This window comes from Haplochromis burtoni, unplaced genomic scaffold (genome assembly GCF_018398535.1).
Source record: "Haplochromis burtoni strain Fernald_Lab_line unplaced genomic scaffold, NCSU_Asbu1 Contig_1, whole genome shotgun sequence".
Taxonomy (NCBI): Eukaryota; Metazoa; Chordata; class Actinopteri; order Cichliformes; family Cichlidae; genus Haplochromis; species Haplochromis burtoni.
In genome coordinates this window covers 6511465-6530392 of record NW_024582362.1, presented here as the reverse complement: position 1 = coordinate 6530392, position 18928 = coordinate 6511465, and the positions used below count along the sequence as shown (strand labels likewise).

The following is an 18928-nucleotide window of genomic DNA, read 5'->3' as shown; positions in this document are numbered from 1 at the left end:
TTTTTTTGTCTTCTTTTTATTTTCCACAGAATATTTTCATGGACATTGCTATTGATCTTGCCATGTGACGGAGGTCGAGCCAGCTAATTCCCTTTTTCATTACAGCAAAGCCCCCCGAATTCTCTTAGTAGAGCTGCCTCTTAGGGGCATCCAATCCCTGGCCTCTCCCAATGACATGAATATAAGCCTGTGCTGATGGGGCCTGGTGTAAATGTATTAGCCCTGCGCCTGTGCCCCTAGCCTAGCCAGCCATAATTATGTTAGGAACCAATGAGACAGCTGGGAAATCAATATGCTAAGACAGATTGAGTGGAGATGTGTGGCCAGTGGAGTGGGAATAGAGAGCTCTGGCAGCTCCCCGTGGTGCGAAGGGGCTAGAGTCGACGATTAAGCCATAGACTTAGCATTTACTGCTAGGATTCACTGCCTGAATCTAGTTAGCATTTAGGGAAAGATCCCTGCGAGCAGACAATGTTACTATTAGATTGGAGGCTTCACTCGTTAGCTGAGTGGCCTATCATCTTTGGAGGTCGGGTAGTGGCATAAGTGCTTCAACATGCACAGCTTTGAATCCATGACTCTTGTGGTCTGTGCTCACTTTACCAGTATGTACTGTAGAGTCTTGCTTAAAGAGTAGATTTCAGATGACATTTTGCTATAAGATTGGGCTGCCAAAGGTCATAATATCACTGATGCTGATATTCTGAGCTAGTTTATCAAGTCATTAGAAGTACCTGAGTCTGCAAAGCAGAAAAATGTGGATGGTTCCTTCAGCACAATTCTTTTTTCCTTTGGGATATGCTTCCTTCTCTTAATTTCAAATGCTGAGAAAGAAAGTATGCCTGCACTGTAGTTCAGCTGTTTCATTTTGTTATAGCTATGGCAGCCATGAGTTGAGAGAAAGAAAACTACAAGCACAGGCCTTGGTACGTTACTCTTCTCTGATCTTGATGAGCAGCTGGGAAGGAAATGAATAATTGGTGCAGGGGGCAGGGGTGGGGGTGGAGGGCGGTTGTGGGAGCAGGACAAGTGGAGTTGGGTTAAAGAAGATGGTGGTTCAGTCTTAACTTTGATGATAGTCCACATAAGCCGAAGCGCTGCTGTAATTTATATTCAATTAAGCAGGGGGGTTACAGATTCAAGACAAAGGCTCCGTGTTGAGGTGGAGTCAGAGGGAGAATTTAGAAGGGAGGGTGTGTGTGTGTGTGTGTGTGTGTGTGTGTATGCATGTGTGTTTGGGGGGGTGGGCGGTGGGTGGGGAGAGTTGCATCTGCTCTCAGCCCCAATCAGCGGCCTTGAAGGCACTGTCCCTTAACAATGGACCCCATCAGTGCAGGGAGCGGAGTCACAGGCATAAGTGCACCCAATAAGTGTGCAATTTCTGCCCATATGACCATCCTGACACAATTGCTCTAATTTTCCTCCTTTGAAATGACTGATAAAAGACTTAGGTAATTGCTACGCCACAGAATTTCTTCCATGATCAGGAGGAAGGAGGAGGGAATAACTGAGGGACAGGGAGCAACAGAGAGAGACGGAGGGGTGTGTGTCTGTGCGCGTGTGCGTCTGTGTTTGTGTGATCATGGGTGAGAAGTGACACAGCCCCAGGGCCTGACGATGGAGACTGGAGTGTCAGTTTGTGAAAAATCCCAAATTAATACTTGTCGTTTCCTTTTCCCCTCTCTGAGTGGTCGTCCTCTGCTTCCACCAAGGATCTTATTAAGAGGAGGTAATTTGTCCTGACAATGTATCGGAAATCACTCAATCAGATGATTTCTTGGAAAATATATTCAAAACATTGTGGTGTGGAGTTGAGGTGGCGGCTAATTCTGATGCTTATATGTCTGTCTCCCACTCAGTTTTTCAGTTTCTCTGCAGAAGTGAAACCTAACGGTGAACTTATTAAAGTGACACAATAAATGTCTCTTTTTTGGAGTCTCCTTCCCGCTCACACGCTTATTAGTGATGCAACTGGACCCAGATGTTATCATCAGTCTTCAAAAAATTCTTTGACCGCATTTCTTTTCTGTTTGTGTGTGTGTGTGTGTGTGTGTGTGTATACTTTCAGGTGCATGTGTGCCGCTGGAGTCTGAAAGCTTAGCTCCAAACCTGTGTCACTCCTCACTATGACCTTGTCCTTTGTAATCAAGCCTCTTTTATCTGATTCCTCACATGTGTGTGCGGCGTACTCACACCCATCTCATTGAAACACCATGTATTCTGGACTGTGGCCTTACTTGATTGGAGTTCAGTTACAGGGATAGATAGAGAGGTAAAAGATGTGCACTTGGAGTCAGAGGGAAATAGATAAGAGAATAGTAGTTTAGTCGCCTCAGTAACTAACTAACCTGACAGCACACCCAATCAGCTTCTCAAAACTGTGTGTGCGTGTTCTTGTGTACGTGTGTGTGACACGGTGTGACAGACTCCTGAGGTGCTGATTCTAAACACAGTCTCTGCCAGTGCCTGGGTAATGTTGGCTAATAGCTTAATCAATACTTATTATGGCCCTATTGGTTCACTAAAGTGAGAACAGAATCTCACCAAGCGCAGTGCCTCAGTGGAGAGAATGAAAGACGGAGCAAAGGAAGAGAAGAAGAAGTGTCTTCTGCTGATCCAGATGGACAGCCTAACCTCCCTCATGGGATTTCCTTATTCAGGAATCCAATTTTCCCAATGTGATTGACTCGGATTGGATCACATGGAATAAGGCTAACTCTTTTAGCACACCCAATAAAGCACTAATGGGCTTTGTCCCCCATTTTCCAACTTTTTCCCTCCTCAACTCGACTGGTCGTTCGCAATTAGCACTGGCAAGGCAGTGGGTGGTCGAGAAATTAAGTGATGGGGAGAAGGAATGAGAGTAGAGGGGCATGACGAAGAAAGAGAAGAGGTGATTAGTTACAAATAGCAGTGGCACAAGCATTTACTGAACACCATGTTCTTAGGGCATCTTTAGAAATATGATCAAATTAAATCGAATGGAGTATACTTACAGTGCACATAAAGCAAGATTAAGTTTGTTAGACTGGTGCCAGACAGCTTAGATTTATATGTTATTAGTGTTACTGTAGTAAAAGCAGGGTTGTTGGAATTGTTGTAATGGCGGTTAGAAGTGGTAATAGTTGTAATCATAGAGGTAATGCACTAACATTGGTGTTCAGACTGAGACTGAGCTGTAAATCTGACTGAATATGCTGTAATATTAAAATGAAGAGCACGGTTATGATAAACAATGTAAGCAGAGACTTAAATACACAGTGAAAGGACATGAATCGCATCTCATGTGATGTTTGCAAAAGTGCAAAATTTAATTTACTAGAAAAAATTAGTGTAATTGAAAAAAATACAGTCTAAATTCAGCAGTTAATTAGATGTATATACTTGTACAGTCTTCATTAAATCTGAATGCTTCAAATGTGATGAAATTCATTTAGTACTTTAATACGCTCACTTAATGAAAGAATATAAATTGAAAAAATACGATCGGGATAAATTATTATCAAACTGAGCCACTTCTTAGAGAGAAATGATTTAGTGCAGCTTTATGGATGTTATTAATTAAATATTTTACACATAGTTGTGGCAGCTTCAATTCAGCTCAGTGTTCAGTGTTGAAGCAAAATCCATATGTATGCGACTTAGACTGAAAATTTTGCTAATGGAAATATTTGTTGCTAAAGGTATTGGTCATTTATCTTTTTTTATAATTCAACGTTGTTTTCTCATTATAATATTTATAATTTCCACAGAGTATATATAAAAGGCATTTTAGACCAATCCAAGCCAAAAATGCGAAGTAACTCTAAGCTGCATTCTTCCTAATGTCCAGCAGGAGGCGACCACTCTGGCTACAAAAAGAAGTCGGGGGAGGTCGGGGGGGAAACAACTTGACTAAGCCCTTTCCAGATGAGTTTGTAGTTTTTAGTCTTACTAATGATCTTACTGATGATAAATTATGTTAGATTCAAAAAGGTCAATAAACAAACAATTTTTTAGGGCGGGCCTACCTTGTGATTGACAAACCACTAATTTACAGGCATGCAGTGTCAGATCGGCCAGTCACTTGTCATATTGATTTTTATTGTGTTGTCAGCTTAAGGCTTTACAAGGGGACTTCGAGTGAGTGACGTCACACGGCTTCATTCATCATTTGTATACAGTCTATGGTAATTCTGAATAGCATATAGGCCAATGTCATGCTCTTCAAAACCACAACAGATGCTAGTATACTTGGAATTAGCATTAGCATTAGCATTAAACATGTGTTTTATTTAGCGTTAGATACTACACATTGGACCTGAGTTGCATTTGATGACTTTCCCATTCGACTTTTTGCTACTACACAGTATGCATGTCTTCCAAACATATCTCCTACTGTGTTTTGTGCATCTTTTGTCATTTCATTTCTGCCAAATGGCTTCAGTAGTCGCAAGTCTTTTCGACAGCCAGCTCTCTCCTGGCTGCCATCATCAGACCAGCTTGCAGTGAAATAGATACGCTATGAAAACTCAGTGTTGTGTACGGTGGCCATGTAGAATAAGGAGATTGGATACCACAAAGCAATGTTCTGCATTTCAGCTGCGCTACACTGGCATTGTGTGGAAAATGTTTAGAATGGGCTCTGATTGCACAAATCAAACACAGATGATGAAAAAGTGACACGCACGCACCAATCTCGCAAGCTCTCGTTTCTGTTCACAGGAACCTTGCAGGGAAAAGAGGAGGACTCACCGCAGGAAATAGAAGCATTGATTGACAGATTAATCATTCTGGTGCTGGGTGTATGTGTGTGCGTATCTCGGAGCGAGTGTATGTGTATGTGCATGTGCAAACGTGTGTGCGTGTCCCAACTGACCTTGACAGCTCAGTACTAGCGCAGCAGCCACGTCCAAGAGTCAGTCATTCAGACACAGCTGGTGGCTCGTAGCTACCAGACTCTGCAGCTAACAGTTAACACTGTGTCCACTCTACAATTATCCAGCAAGAGAACACTTATCAACTACTGTGTGCTTTAGAATAGCATTGCATTAATTTAAAATTTTACAAGCTATTTAAACAACCTGAGGTGTAATTAACAGCTTAAGATAATGGGTAATATTATAATGACTTTAATATCTTAAGTAACTAATTATCTTTATTTGATTCTGACTGGTTAGCATGGCTAAATCCATTGTGTTTTGTGTCCTCTGTGGCAAAGTCAATAGCATTATCTGCTGTAGGTGTTTTTTAATTACTTTAGCGTTAGTATCAAAGCATCACACAGTTTTCTCTTTTTCACACTAACTTGAGTCCTGCACTACAGTAGCCTGTGTTAACCTTTTTCCCATCCTACGGCTCCCGGGGGCCTGACCCTGAACTCAGTCACCTTTGACAGATCCTCAATATCATCTCCATCCCCCAAGCCACTGATCTTAGAACAGATATTTTCTTATCCTTCTAATGGTTAAGGTTAGGGAGCTAGTCCAGAGTAATCTGATCCCGAATCTGTGGTGGGAGACAAGTTATTCCTCGGGCATCTCTGCTGCTCAACAAACACAGAGAGCGAGGCGAGCCAGGGGGCAGTATGGGTCTTGCAACCTGCCCTATAGCAAGGTTGATGTTGTGTATTTGTGTGTGTGTGTGTGTGGGTTTACACATATGCGTACACATACATTGCATTTTCTTTGAATTTTGGAGCACGAAATATGTGCCTGCATATTCTAGCTGAAATTCGAATCGTCTTTAGCTTTTTTGTACAAACATGTGTGGGAACTCAGGTGTGCCTGTGTGTGTGTTTGTGTAAATGCCGGCCTGTCGAACTTGCAGACGCAAGGGAGATGTCATGTTCAGTTTGTGTTTGGCTAACCCTGTGGTCTCCACCCCTAATAGCAGGGTCTATGGGGTGTAGGCACATGCCAATATTCATTGGCAGTTGAATCAAGCCACTTAGATACCATCTGTAAACAGCACTCAGAGGGCCTTGAATTAAACTGAAGACTGGAAACATTGGTGCTCGCTGCAGAGATTACCAGGTTCAACCAGGTTAATGGGCTCTGTGGCCATAGATCAGTTATATAGATATTGGCAGGCATGTGCACAAAACCTCATGTCTTCTATGTTTCTGTGTTAAATTACAAATTATTGTTGCTGTTATTTTAAGTATGTGGAGAACTCCATGAACTTGAGATTGCATTCATTACGCAGATCTCAGAAAGGCAAAGGTCAAATCAATATTCATCTTAAATGTTGTTCTTTACTTTCAATTATGAGTCAAATTCCTGATTACCTGTATGGCTCAATTATGTGTACGTGATATAAGATTCCCTATTCTTAAGTGACAGTTTGAAACTCAATACATGCAATGCATAATTATTCATTTCCTGGTGATTGTATACTTAACCATGTTGCAAAATTACAAAGGATAATTTACAACTGTCATTCAAAACCAGTATATTTTGGTGAAATGACACCACCATGCATCATTTTGATGTCAACCAATCAGTATTTCCCCCCTCTTCTTCCTCTCTCTCACTCGTTCTCTCTCTCCCTCAGCCCCTCTCTGTCTCCTTACTCCCTTTCGCCACCATGGCGCTCTGTTCACCAACACTGATTCATAATCTATAGCTGTGCCTGGGAGACCAGCAGCTATTGATTTAACGCCTACAGTAATCCAGCGCTGTATCCGCTGCTTGTTAGAGATGCTGAGGCCTAGGAACTGGGGCTTGCAGAGGTAGCCAGACAGAGACTAGGACAGATGTGAAGAATTGTTTGGATTCATTCCTTCACAGATTTTTTTCTTTTTAATTGTCTCAATAAAAGACCAATTTTGGATAACAGACTGCCATCATCTTTATGGAAAATATAAATATTTGGGTGTTTGTATTATGTATTACAGGCTAGGTGAAATGGTTTTTTGAAGTAAAGTTTATTTTATATCAGAATATTTATGCAACATAATTCAACAAAATGCAGATCACATCAATGGTTCACAGTAGCTAATTGTATGTGGGAACTCCGTCCATCCATCCGTCCGTCCATCCGTCCATCCGTCCATCCATCCATCCATCCATCCATCCATCCATCCATTAATTTTCTGTTACTTATCCAGGTGTGGGCTGTGAGGACAACAGCCGAATCCCAGACTTCCCTCTGTCTGCCCACCTCCACCAGCTCTTCTGGGAATACCAGGGCGTTCCCAAGCCAACAAAAATATATAATCTCTTCGGCATGCCCCCAGCCTTCACCCTGGACTTCCACCTGGTAGGACTTTGCCGAATTATTTTTCTTATTTTTTTGTAATTGTTCAATATCAAAAATATAGAAATACATGTATGTGGACTGCCAGAAGCCCTCTATGAATAAATTTAACTTGAAAAATGTTTATAGTGTTTGCTACTTCCAAAAAACAAAAAAACAAGCCCCCAATCTTTTGCACTAATTTGGAAATTATTCAACATCAGCATGCTTATTACGTTGTATGCACCATAAGAATGAGCGCTTAAAGTTTGAAGGATAATTGTGTTTTCTTGAACGTGTTTGGATACACTAACAGACCACCTGAGGAAACAGTGACTAATTTGTTTTCTGTGAACTGATATTTCAAGTAAATGTGAAGATTTACATGAAAAAAAAATGCTCAATTGTGCTCTTCTCTTTTTAAACATTCACCTTGCTTGTAGTCTGACAGGCTATGATTTTAACAATTTGAGATGATTGTTTTGGAATTTAGAAGTGTTATTGCTGGTTTTCTGGATAATTATTAGGTCATGTTGCTTGCCCTTTTCCCTCAATAACACATCTGTTTGTGATTCCTAAAAATCATAGCAAAACACAGATTTGTGTGATTTTATGCAAATTTTAAAACTGATCAGAAATCTGAACTATTAATGTCCAGGGATGATACAATATATGTCCTCTGAATGCAATCAGTTCCCTAAGGGGATGACCCTAGTCTGATGTATCTTAATTTAAAAAAATAAAAAAATCACACCACGTTCAGTCATGTCACATAAACATATTGTAAATATAAGTTTGGTTTAACACACCTTTAGCCCATAAGCGATTGGACAGATCTTCACAATTTACAGTGGTATGACACTTTATACCCGATATGTAGTAGCTATATGCGCCACTAGTTTATTAATGTACATATTTACCACTTTATCTTGCCACATGAAAATAATAATTCTATATTTTTTCCACTTTATTTCCACATGGATATCTAATTAGTCATGGAACCTTTCAGTCACAATTGTCCTTCTCTAAACGTCTGGCGCTGACAAGAGTCAAGATCTCCTCTGCGTCTGTTACAATAACCCACTGCTCACGCTTACAATTGCCTGCATATGATTTGGAATGAGCGACAGCTAAGGCAGCCACGACATATTCATACAGAATGCTAATCATGCATGATACAAGAATAATAGACAATGTCGCTTTCAGTTCATCAAGCATCCAGGTAAGTGGATATGTAATTTAAGTTATTATCAAATCTACCTAATTTGGTGTGGTCCATCCATCATGATAATAGCACCATTCTGTGCACACACTTTCAATTGTGACAAGCCTGTATATATATGGACAATACCTTTGGCATCAGAGTTCCTTTTCATTATAGATAATTGCAGTCCATGTATTTTAGATCTCTTCCCTGGATTTTCACGACAATGTAGTTCTTTGAATGAGTGACAAGAAAATGGTATGACCAGTAGACACAACCAAAAATCTAGTGGTGAGTTTCATTTAGTGTACAAATGTCTGTTTGAAGAGGGCAATTTTTTTTACAGCATTTTATAATGAGAATAATATGAGTATCGCCATGGTCCTTGTATTTCCTTTTAAATTGTGCAGTTTAACATTATGACCCTTCAACCGTTCATGTATAGAAAATTGAAGGCATTGAGTGCAAAGACAAACATGATGTTAAAGAATATATGAAGGTAAAGTATGAGATGTCTTAAATAAAGGTGCACCGTTCAATTCCTTAAGGTCCCTTAATCAAGATGACAAATGACAGGAAGGTTGAAGAGGAGTACTTATCTCAATCAGGTACAGACCATCAGCACAAAGACAGATAAACACGCTGACCTTCATTAGTCTGGCCAAATAATTAGCTGACCTCGTCAAATAAGCACTCGTGCTGCATACACTCAAGCACGTACGCACACATACACACTTTGCGCACAGTGGTTTGTATGTGCCTTTAATGAAAAGAGGACTGACGCACAAAGCTGATTGCTTTGTTCTGATGAGTTTCTGGCTTGAGTAGCCCACTTGATTGATGGATAAATGAACACAAGGATGGGTGGATGAAGACAGACAGAAAAGGAAAACTCTGGAGGAGATGAGTGCTTTTGTCGGGTAATATCACAGCAGGCAGGAACAAAACGCTGTCTACTTGTTTTAATGTGCAAAATGTATTGATCAAATTGTTGCTGCAATATGCAGAAAGAAACATTAAAAAGCATTTTAAATGTATGCATCTTTATAAATCCTGCAAGACAAATTCTCGAGTCTAGTTGCAGCTACCTTGTAGGGAACAACCATACTTGTCCATGCAGTTGGGTCCTGTCATGTACTTTATGCTCACTTCACCATGACCAATACACTAATCTCTGCCATTCTCCTCTGGCTACAATGAGCTGAAGAAGGTTAACTTCACCTTCCAGGGTAAATAGAAAAATGAACAGAATGGCTGTCTGAGATGGGGTTATAAACAGTAGTCATTAACTCAGCTCTGCCACTTGCTGGCACAGAGGGAGATTTGTGAAAGGTCGTGCTTTGGAAGTCAGCTTTGCTGAGATGAAAAACAGCAACACACCAAAAAATTAAGAGACAATTTGTTGTTTCAGAGATACATGTGAATGGGACACAGACGCGATCCAGTTTTAGTCTGTGAGGTTTTTTGTTTCTACATGTAAACTGATCTGACTCTAATCCGACATCTGATGTCAGATTCCTACGTTGCCTTTGGAGTCCACTGCAGACTTGGTCTGACACAGTCTCTGTGAGTGTCAAGGATGTAATTTGCATTGGAGTAACTGATACTTTAAGCTGAAGTAAGGGAACTCTTCACAAAAGGATAAATGCAACCACATCACACTGAACATCGTCAGCAGAGAGTTAAATATGTCAGAGACTTGAAGAATAAGTGCCTTCACTTACTCCAGTCCATTTCTAGGTCTTTGGCTTGACAGTTTTAGAACAGCGGTAATATATTCTGGCACCAGGTCTGAAGACAATTATGTGAAATTGCTGCTTTCTCATCTAGATTTGCCTGTCTCCACCATTTTCATCTCAATCCAATCCAATCTGAAACCATTTGAGCAAATAAAATGATATTTACTTCATCTTCTGTTACAAGCTTTCAAAATTACAGGCTTCAGGAAAAATCAATACAAAATGCCAGCTTAGCAGCAGATGTATGCTCTGTGAGAATGCTAACTTTTCCTCTTCATGTGTCTCCCCATCCTCCCACAGAGGTAGGGGGAGGAGACAGGGAGCAGGAAAAGAAGTTCCTCACCAACAACTAGGGGGGTGGATTTTGTGGTGGATGTTTATAAACTACTTGTGCTTGCAGGCCGAATGCACGATTGTCTTGTCCAAGACGCTAACCTTTAGCATCTCGCTGCGCTTCGGCGCATCTTACAAAGTTCACTGCGAGAAGGGAGTCTTGACCCTGCGGATGATTTGGAGGACTGAAATACCACTTTCATTTATTATTTATCCCGGCTGGCCGAGGGGAAGGCAAGCCGTGGCGCTGTCATACCTGACTGGCTAATGTAAGAAGTGGCCATCTCACTGCAACCCTGGGGAATCAAAGCCCATTACTGGTTTGAGAGATTGCCTAATGTCCACTGTGAACACACACCCTGGATCAAAACATTAGGATGAGAGGGAGATGTAGGTACACACAAACGCACTCCTTTCAAACAAGACGTTGTGCAGCGGTTGGAGATGAGAGAGGAGTCCTGGAAAACGAGAAGTAAACATTTATAATTCAGATCTGGCCTTGCAAGACTTCTTGTAACTCCAGTACAGCTAGTTCATTAGAATGTATTGTTTATTAGATTTTTTTTTTATTCTACAGGTGGAGACAATGCGTATAGCATTTGTATAACAAAGAACCGCCCATATTGAAAATCTTACACAATCTTAAAGATAAGGACTATAGCGAGTTCAGCAATACCAAAAGGCCCCTAAGAACAGACCGGACAGCTAAAGTTGATGATTGCAGAATTCTTGGTATAAAAAAACTCTTTCCCAACATCTAACCAAGTCCAGGACGCGCCAAAGTAGAGTCGGCCTTTTGTTGTCTGCAATCAAGAGAATCCTTCATGAATGTAAATACAGAGGTTTTACCTCAACCACTGTTAACGCCATTCTTCCAAAAGATACTCTCTGTTATTTTGAGGTTGGTGGTCACGCATCAGTCCAAAATATTGGTTGATAAGTGGATCCAAAGCATATGACTGAGATATTTTTATACTTATCAAACCATTCAGTGACCCCTTTGGTGCAATATGAATAAAGATATTTCATCACAGAAAGAAAAAGATAAGGTTTGGAGTGACCTTCTCCAAGAGGACCTAAACTGCACCAACAAAGTACCACCCTTCCACATGAGAGAGCTAAAGTAGACCCTCACTGTACTGTTGAAGAGTTCAGGTTTTACAGCTTTTTGTTTAATTTCTCATCCATCTGACTGTGTGAGTAAAGCTGTAATTTATTCACTGTCAAAAAGGTGTTTGCGTGCCAATAACACTTGCTTATTACAGAGACCATGTCTAATGGATAAGGACTACCTTTACACAGTTTCTCAGGTTGAAAAGTGCAATGACCACTTCTTTTTGTGTTCTTGTGTGCACGTGAGTGGGTGTATCTGTGTCGGCGTGTGTGTAATTGCCAAGATGGAGGCTTAATGACCCTTTGGATCTGCAACCGAGGTGTAGCTAATGAAGCGTATGTGTATGAAGTACAGGCCTCTGCCTTTAATGGGAGATTCCTATCAATACCACAGATCAGATTAATATTTCAAAGTTAATGTTTTTGTTGAGGAATTTGCAAAACAAACATGAGATGAGGCTTCACAGTCGCTTGTGCAGGAAAATGCAATTTTCTCAGACTTAGCCGCTCATCTTTTTAATTACAGACTTAATAGCTTTATAGATTTTTCAAAGATGAATTCTTATTGGCATTTTTATAATTACTGGTCTTTATTGCTTTTTATGAAAATAATCGTCAAGGCTCATTTACCCCACAAACCCTGTGGCCAAACAAATGCGTTTCAATGATGAGTGCAGATAACCTCCAAAACACTGGTTCTCATTTTTCCAACTCTTGAATTCTTTACGAATATCAGCATTATATTTTTCACTTAATGTAAATAAGTGCTTCGCACCCATAAAACCAATTACTAAGTCTTTTTTTTCTTCTTTCAGACAAGTAGTTTCAGTAGTGAATTTGTACAGACAGCAGTTTTATTGTTTAAAGATGTTGGCTGGACAGCGTGTTCAAACATACCGTGAACTCCAGAGGCAGCTGAAACCAGAACAATGCACATTGGCCTATGGGGGATGCAGAGTTGGCCAGAGTTTCACATGTCAACATACTATCAAATGTGGTGCTAAAATGAACGAACCTCCTCAGCATTAACACATGTACAGAGCCAAAGCGGGCCAAGACAGCTTTAGAGCTCTGACTGTAGAAAAAATATACCTGGACACTTCAGCGAAAACACATTTAGAAGACCTGGCCAAGCTTTTCTCGTGTAGTCTGCAAAGGCCTTCGAGTGCAGCAGCCTTAGACAAACAGTGGCTCTGAGCCATACCTTGCTAAAACTTTGACAATGAATTTGGGCAACCGGTAGAAATTCAGTCCTATGAATTTGTGGGATAGCAAAGCAGGCAAATAATCTTTTGTGAAATTTATACCCACCAATGGAAGAGGCTCCTCTAATCACTATTTAATTTAGGTTGAGATTCTGTGCGGAGGGACGAGTGTACATTTGGCTAGACTTATCACCACTAAAAGGGAAATATGCATCGATTTAGCCTTGAACTCCCTGTTGAACTTGGCTGGCCTGCTTCGTTGCGGTTTCCCAGTACATTCCCAATTCCTCCTCTCTCTCCAGGACCCAGCGTGGATGCAGACAATAACCGGAAAGAGTATTTAGAAAATTTGGAATGAAGTGGATGTAAATTTCAGTCCTTTACATTTGCCAGAAGCATCTGTTTTATCTATAAATACTAGCTCCCAAAGAGCCAGAGCTGTGGAATATTTCAACCCATGCTTTATTTAATTGGCTTGGAAGCGTAAAAGGAAAGAAAGAAGACTCAAAGTATGACTCTTTTTCCCTTAGACCCCCTGCTAACAGGCAAGTCTGGCTCTTCTGTATAACTATCCCAATCTGCATTTTCTCATAATAGGGCCAGTGCCAGCTAAACATGTTCACAACACGAGATTGTAAGAACAAGCCATTTGCTTGAATATTGTATATAAATCAGTTGGCAAGACCATTTATGGCACCAGGATTAAAGCAAAAATCAGTTTTGCTTTTGGGGGGAAATTGGGTTTCTCGTGGTGTGAATGAGTGTTGGCGTAGCTTGTCTGGCCTTGGCTGTGTCTGCTGAAACTCTAAAAACAGCCTCTGTTTTGGTTCCAACATTTTCGGTCTCTATGGCGCTGGATCCCGTGTAGTGTAAACTCAGTGTGGTCTGAAGAGCCTCTCTGTATGTCTGCTACACATGTGAATATGCTCGACAGATGTTAACTGGCTTCCAGGCAGACAGGCTCTCCTCCCCCTGGCCTTTTTGGCTCTGGTTGTGACATGGTGACACACAGTAGCATCTGGAGTTCAGACTGGGTCACCCAGGGCAAATATGATACAGAGCGGTACATCACTTGCTTGGACCTCCCACAACTTTGAAAAGGATGATTTTGACAGGGTTTTGGAAAAATGTTGGCATTCCTGCCCGCTCTACATACGGAGGCTGAAATATTTAGGACTGTTTTGACTTATCTGACCAGCTAACTCTTCATATGTTGGCAATGCAAGCAAGTTTTTACTAAACTCAAGATGAGAAGAAGCAGCAACTGGTAAGGCTGTGAGGGTTATTTTTTCTTAAACTACCACCAGCATCTGATACTCCATTTATGGAATGAACCCAAAGGAGAAAGAAATCTGCTGTCTTTTACTGATTCTAGATCTACTGAGAGAAAACTCTCCATGGGAATGCACACGTCTTCATCCTCACACACAGGTATAACTGTGATATGATTAGAAATATGTAGCACAGTTAATGAATTGTTATTTGGTGAATATGCAAGAGATCAAACGCAGGGAAAGGCAGATGTTCAAAATATATGAGCTTATATTCAAAAAGCCCAAATAAACTGAAAGTCACAAATAATCAAATTTGATGTCGTTTAGCTTATGGCATATGTAAATTCAAATTAAATTAAATTCCTTCAGTATCTTTAATGCCAGCCAACTTAAATTCAGTCCATATATGCTGCCAAAGGGGGTATATTTGAAAACCTCCAGTGAAAAAGATGCCTGGTTGCCTTTTTTGTGTGGATTTCAAATTATCGTCATTTTTCAAATACATTTTGCTGTTTTATGGTGACCCATTTGTCAGGATTTTGCACACTGCCATTTCGTGAAGGCGGCTTTTTGATAGTCAAGACGGGTGTATAGGAGCCGTATACCTATTAAAGCAAACAAACAAACAAACAAACAAAAAACAGCTTTTGTGTCAAACTTGATGTTTGACTATTTGTCTGCATTTCCATTGTTAGCTGACAGTCAACCGTGCTCGCAGACAGTGAAGCGTCAGCTCGCAGCTCATGAAACAAACATTTAGCAAGCACATAACAGCAAAGCTGCCAGTTGACGTGCACCCGTTCAAATCCATCCCGTCATGTAAATAACTTGTTTCAGTGTGCTTTCAATTAAAGCGGAGGACGAAGTGCCATTGCTGCCTTTGATGGATGAGCTTAGATATTGGAGTGTACCGTTGGATGACAAAACGCTCCCCCACTCCACCTCAACTCCTCTTTCCTATTGATTCTCCTGGCGGTTATTCATCAGGGCGGTGGCCACTGTCAGATCAGCTGCTCCTTCTTCTCACAAAACACATTTTCCACAGTTATTGATAAAGCTATTTGACCTTTTATTCAAATGTGTGTGTGTGTGTGTGTGTGCAAGTCTGTGTGTGTGTATAATGTGCACACATCTGTGTTTTCTTTCTCTCTGCTCTTGCCAGAGGCCTGCAGATCACTGCAGTTACATGAATAAAGTCAGGCTGTTTTGATTAACGCCAAATGAGTAGGTCTATTCTTTGCAGATGTGGGTTTTAGCAGTACTGAGCCTTGCTTTCACACAACAAAAATAAACCCCAAACCTGTTTTACAGTTTGGCAAGGGGGAGCGCACATATACAGTACGGAGAGTTTGCACATACATATGCCCGTGTTCATATACATCAGTGGTCTCGTACATACTGTGATGTGCATGCCTTCATGCATATTATTTCAGTGTTTTGAAAAATTTCGACCCTTTTGTCAAGGTGAAGACAGGCTGCCTTGGCTGCGAGTACAATAGCAAATGTGCCGTGAGTTAGAAAAACCAAAATTGGAGGGAAGAAAGCTTTGGTTGCACAAAGGTTGATCCACGGAGAGAATAATGATTTTACAAAATCTCTGAGATCAGTAGAGGTTATAAATTGTGGTCACATACCATATGGCATCAGACTGAGGGTACCGTTCTGACAGAGATGACCAGATCTTGGAATACTATTGGCTTGTTACTGGAGAAGTTAAAGAAGTAGTTAAAAAAAGGTAAATAGTATTAATAGTATTTTTTATTTATATTATATTGTGCTTTTGTACTCTTACTTTCCTCTCACCTCTGCATGTACTTTTTTACACTACAAGCCAAATTCATCCATCTACACACGAACGCAAGCATTGGGGCATTGTAGCTTGCTCAAGGACACTCTGACAAATGCGATGGAGGAGCTAGAGATCAAACCACTGAACTGTTGACTAGTGGGTGGGGCACATTTTAATTAGCCAAAGTCAATAAAAAGACAGAGAGAGAGACAAACAGGTATAATGTGCAATCTTATGGAAATTAAACTAGTTACTTTTGTATGTGTTTGTGGGGTTTTTTCAGAATTCAACCCTCAAGAGAAGTGGTTCATGTGTCGACACCGGACGAAGATCATCAATGTGCAAGGTTAGGATACATACAGTCTTTTGCAAAGTTTATAACCTACTACGATACAAAAAAAGTTTAAAAAAAAAGGAAGCTTATTTGCATTTTCTGTGGCAGAAAGTCAATCGAATTTTCACTTTATTTTAAGATAAATGCAAGACCTTTCCTTCATACCTACCACACTTGTTAACATACTAAAAGCATAACAAGACCTCTGTTTAATATAATTGGAAACAATTGTATTTTCAATTTTGATGGTTGGTCAAGATAAGACTGTTAAATATGTTAAACATTTTAATGATTTTTGACACGTTCTTGTAGGGAGACATAGGGAGCAGTCTAATCACTGGGAAATAATTAATTAGCAATGAAACAGTTCGGTTGAACCCTTTTGATTTAACCAAATAAGGAATTTACTCAACATCTGAGCGCCACATTTTGTTTCCCTTGTATTATTCTCAGTGAAGCCACAGATAGAGGAGGAGAGTAACATTTTACACGCTCTAGTATGAAAGCCATTTTCTTGTCCTTCATGGTGGCAAACTGTTCAATTACCATGTCATATAATTTCCCAATAGACCCCAGGTTTTTCACAATAAAGGACTCAAGTCGCTCCAGTCCAGATGTGTAGTGATCAGTTCTGATGTGGCCGTTAGATTTTATCTTAACTTAGTGGTAATTAACGCAGCTGGGGGTTATTGTTGTTTTTCACAAAAATATCTCAGATACATGAAACTGTCGAAGCATCTGTACTTCATTGTTTTGAATCCTTTTAAGATCACCGTGTGTGAGTTTATAGTTGTTTATGTACTGTTTATGTAACACGAGCAAAGCATTTTAATGTATATTTAGCCCCTAGACGAAGTTTAGGGAAATTATAGGTCATGACTTGTGTTTTAAACAATTAAGTTCACTTAGTTAAAATGATTATGTCCATGTGTGAATTTAACATAGGGTCATCTCACAAAACTTAACGGTGGAAACCTGAAACTTAAAGAATGAATAGCACAATGAAAACAGAGATTCTCTGTTGGTGTTTTTATTTATATGATGACTCGCAGCTGTGTTTATATGGTGTATGATTTTAAACCCTGCTGAGATTGAAGCGCAACGGTTTTATCCTATGAAATTTTTGCTCATGTCTTTTCCTTGCTATCAATAATTAAGACTAGATCTTGGAATGAAAAAGTAATTTCCCTTGAAAGAACCGGATAGAATTGACATAAACCCTAGCCCCCAAAACACAGCCCAAGAGGTATCGAAAAGCTCAGTAGGTGCCAATAAAAGTGGAAAAACAGAAATCTTTCTAGCAAAACACAACAACAAGAACAAGTACAAGCCATTGAAGTGGAGAAGTGAAAAACAAGAGCGACTTAAGGTGATTCTCATCTTCAACTCCAAAGCCTTGGTACTCCCCAAAAAAAGTGGGAATGTAATTTCCCAGACTAGGAACATAAGCCAGGAGTAATCTGGCCTGTAATACCTCCTAGTCCTTAAATAAAAGCCCTCCATTTTAAGTCTTCAACCTCGTTTTCCCCCTCCCTCCCTTCCCCACCTTTAATAGGATTTGGTAGAAAATGGCTTTGTGAATCGCTCCTCTCCGTCTTGCTCAAGGAAGAGCGGGCTATTCTCATTGAGAAGTGCTTAATTGCTTCAAATGACTGATGATATATCGAGGGAGAAGGGCCTTGAGCCAGGGGCCACATCCAAACACATAACAGATAGTGCTGCTGGACGATGGAAGGATATGGACTGCAGTGTATATCTGTACATTTTTGTGCGTGCGGTTATTGCAACAAAGATGAAATGCTGGGGGTAGACGCTTCTCCGTAAGTGTCATAAGTGTGCGTGCTGTGGATGGAACATGCGTAAACATGCAGTTCCCTGCATGCGTGTGTGCTTGGACTTGCATGTGTGTGTGAAAGAGGGTCGCCAGGCAGTGTGCGTCCTATCGACACCCCAGTAACAGACTAAATTAAAGCTGTGATGAATTGTGGCTGTCATGGCAGGAGAGAGGGGAGACTCTGCACTGTATTCTGCCTCTGATTAGGTAGGAATAGAAAGATACAGTATATCATTATCAATATGTAGCACTATATTTTCATTAGATTTTTCTCTCCACAGTGGACAGCTTGATAGGATGATTTTTCATTTCAAAAAAAAGATTAAACATCTTCATGATGTCAGTGAGGAGTTTGGTTAAAACTGTTTTTGGTGTTTCGTGTGTTAGGAACATGTATTATGATCTCAGTGGTGCCAAAATAGCTTTGATGAACTGGATTTTACTAGTTTCGTGTTCATAAAACAATTTAAAAAGCTAGTGAAGGTGCAACATGCGCAATTAAAATGTAAAACGTAGAAAACCTAAAAGCTCTTTCATCATTGTAGGAAGCTCATGGCCATATGAGAGGCAGCGGCCTTGGGCTGTTTACTTAAAGAAGCAGAAAGTCACAGCAGTTCCAGGGATTGAGGGCTATTGCATGTTTGTGCACTTTGTGCTTTGAAAGTGACAACCTTTGGGTAGACCACAAGGTTTTCTTTTTTTCTGTCAGCTGAAGTGATATACCTGAGGAAGCAACATGATACACGAAAACACAAATGTAGCTCCGAAAGTTACAAATGCTCACTGTAGTTTTCAGAACTAATGAGACAAAAGTAGCTCTTTGAGGTTCAAACCAATACATGTCACAAACAGCTGACGTATCCCTATGAAACCCAACAACTGTTA

General features: G+C 40.4%; 1 long non-coding RNA gene across 1 annotated transcript in view; it reads left to right on the top strand.

Annotated features, from left to right (window-relative positions):
• LOC121812277 overlaps positions 1-18377 on the top strand; it is a 102917-nt gene extending 84540 nt beyond the window's left edge. Inside the window, exons 2-3 of the long non-coding RNA XR_006052969.1 lie at positions 7091-7242; positions 16159-18377. This is a non-coding gene — a long non-coding RNA (uncharacterized LOC121812277). The remainder of the gene's footprint in view (positions 1-7090; positions 7243-16158) is intronic.
• The last annotated feature ends 551 nt before the right edge of the window (positions 18378-18928 follow it).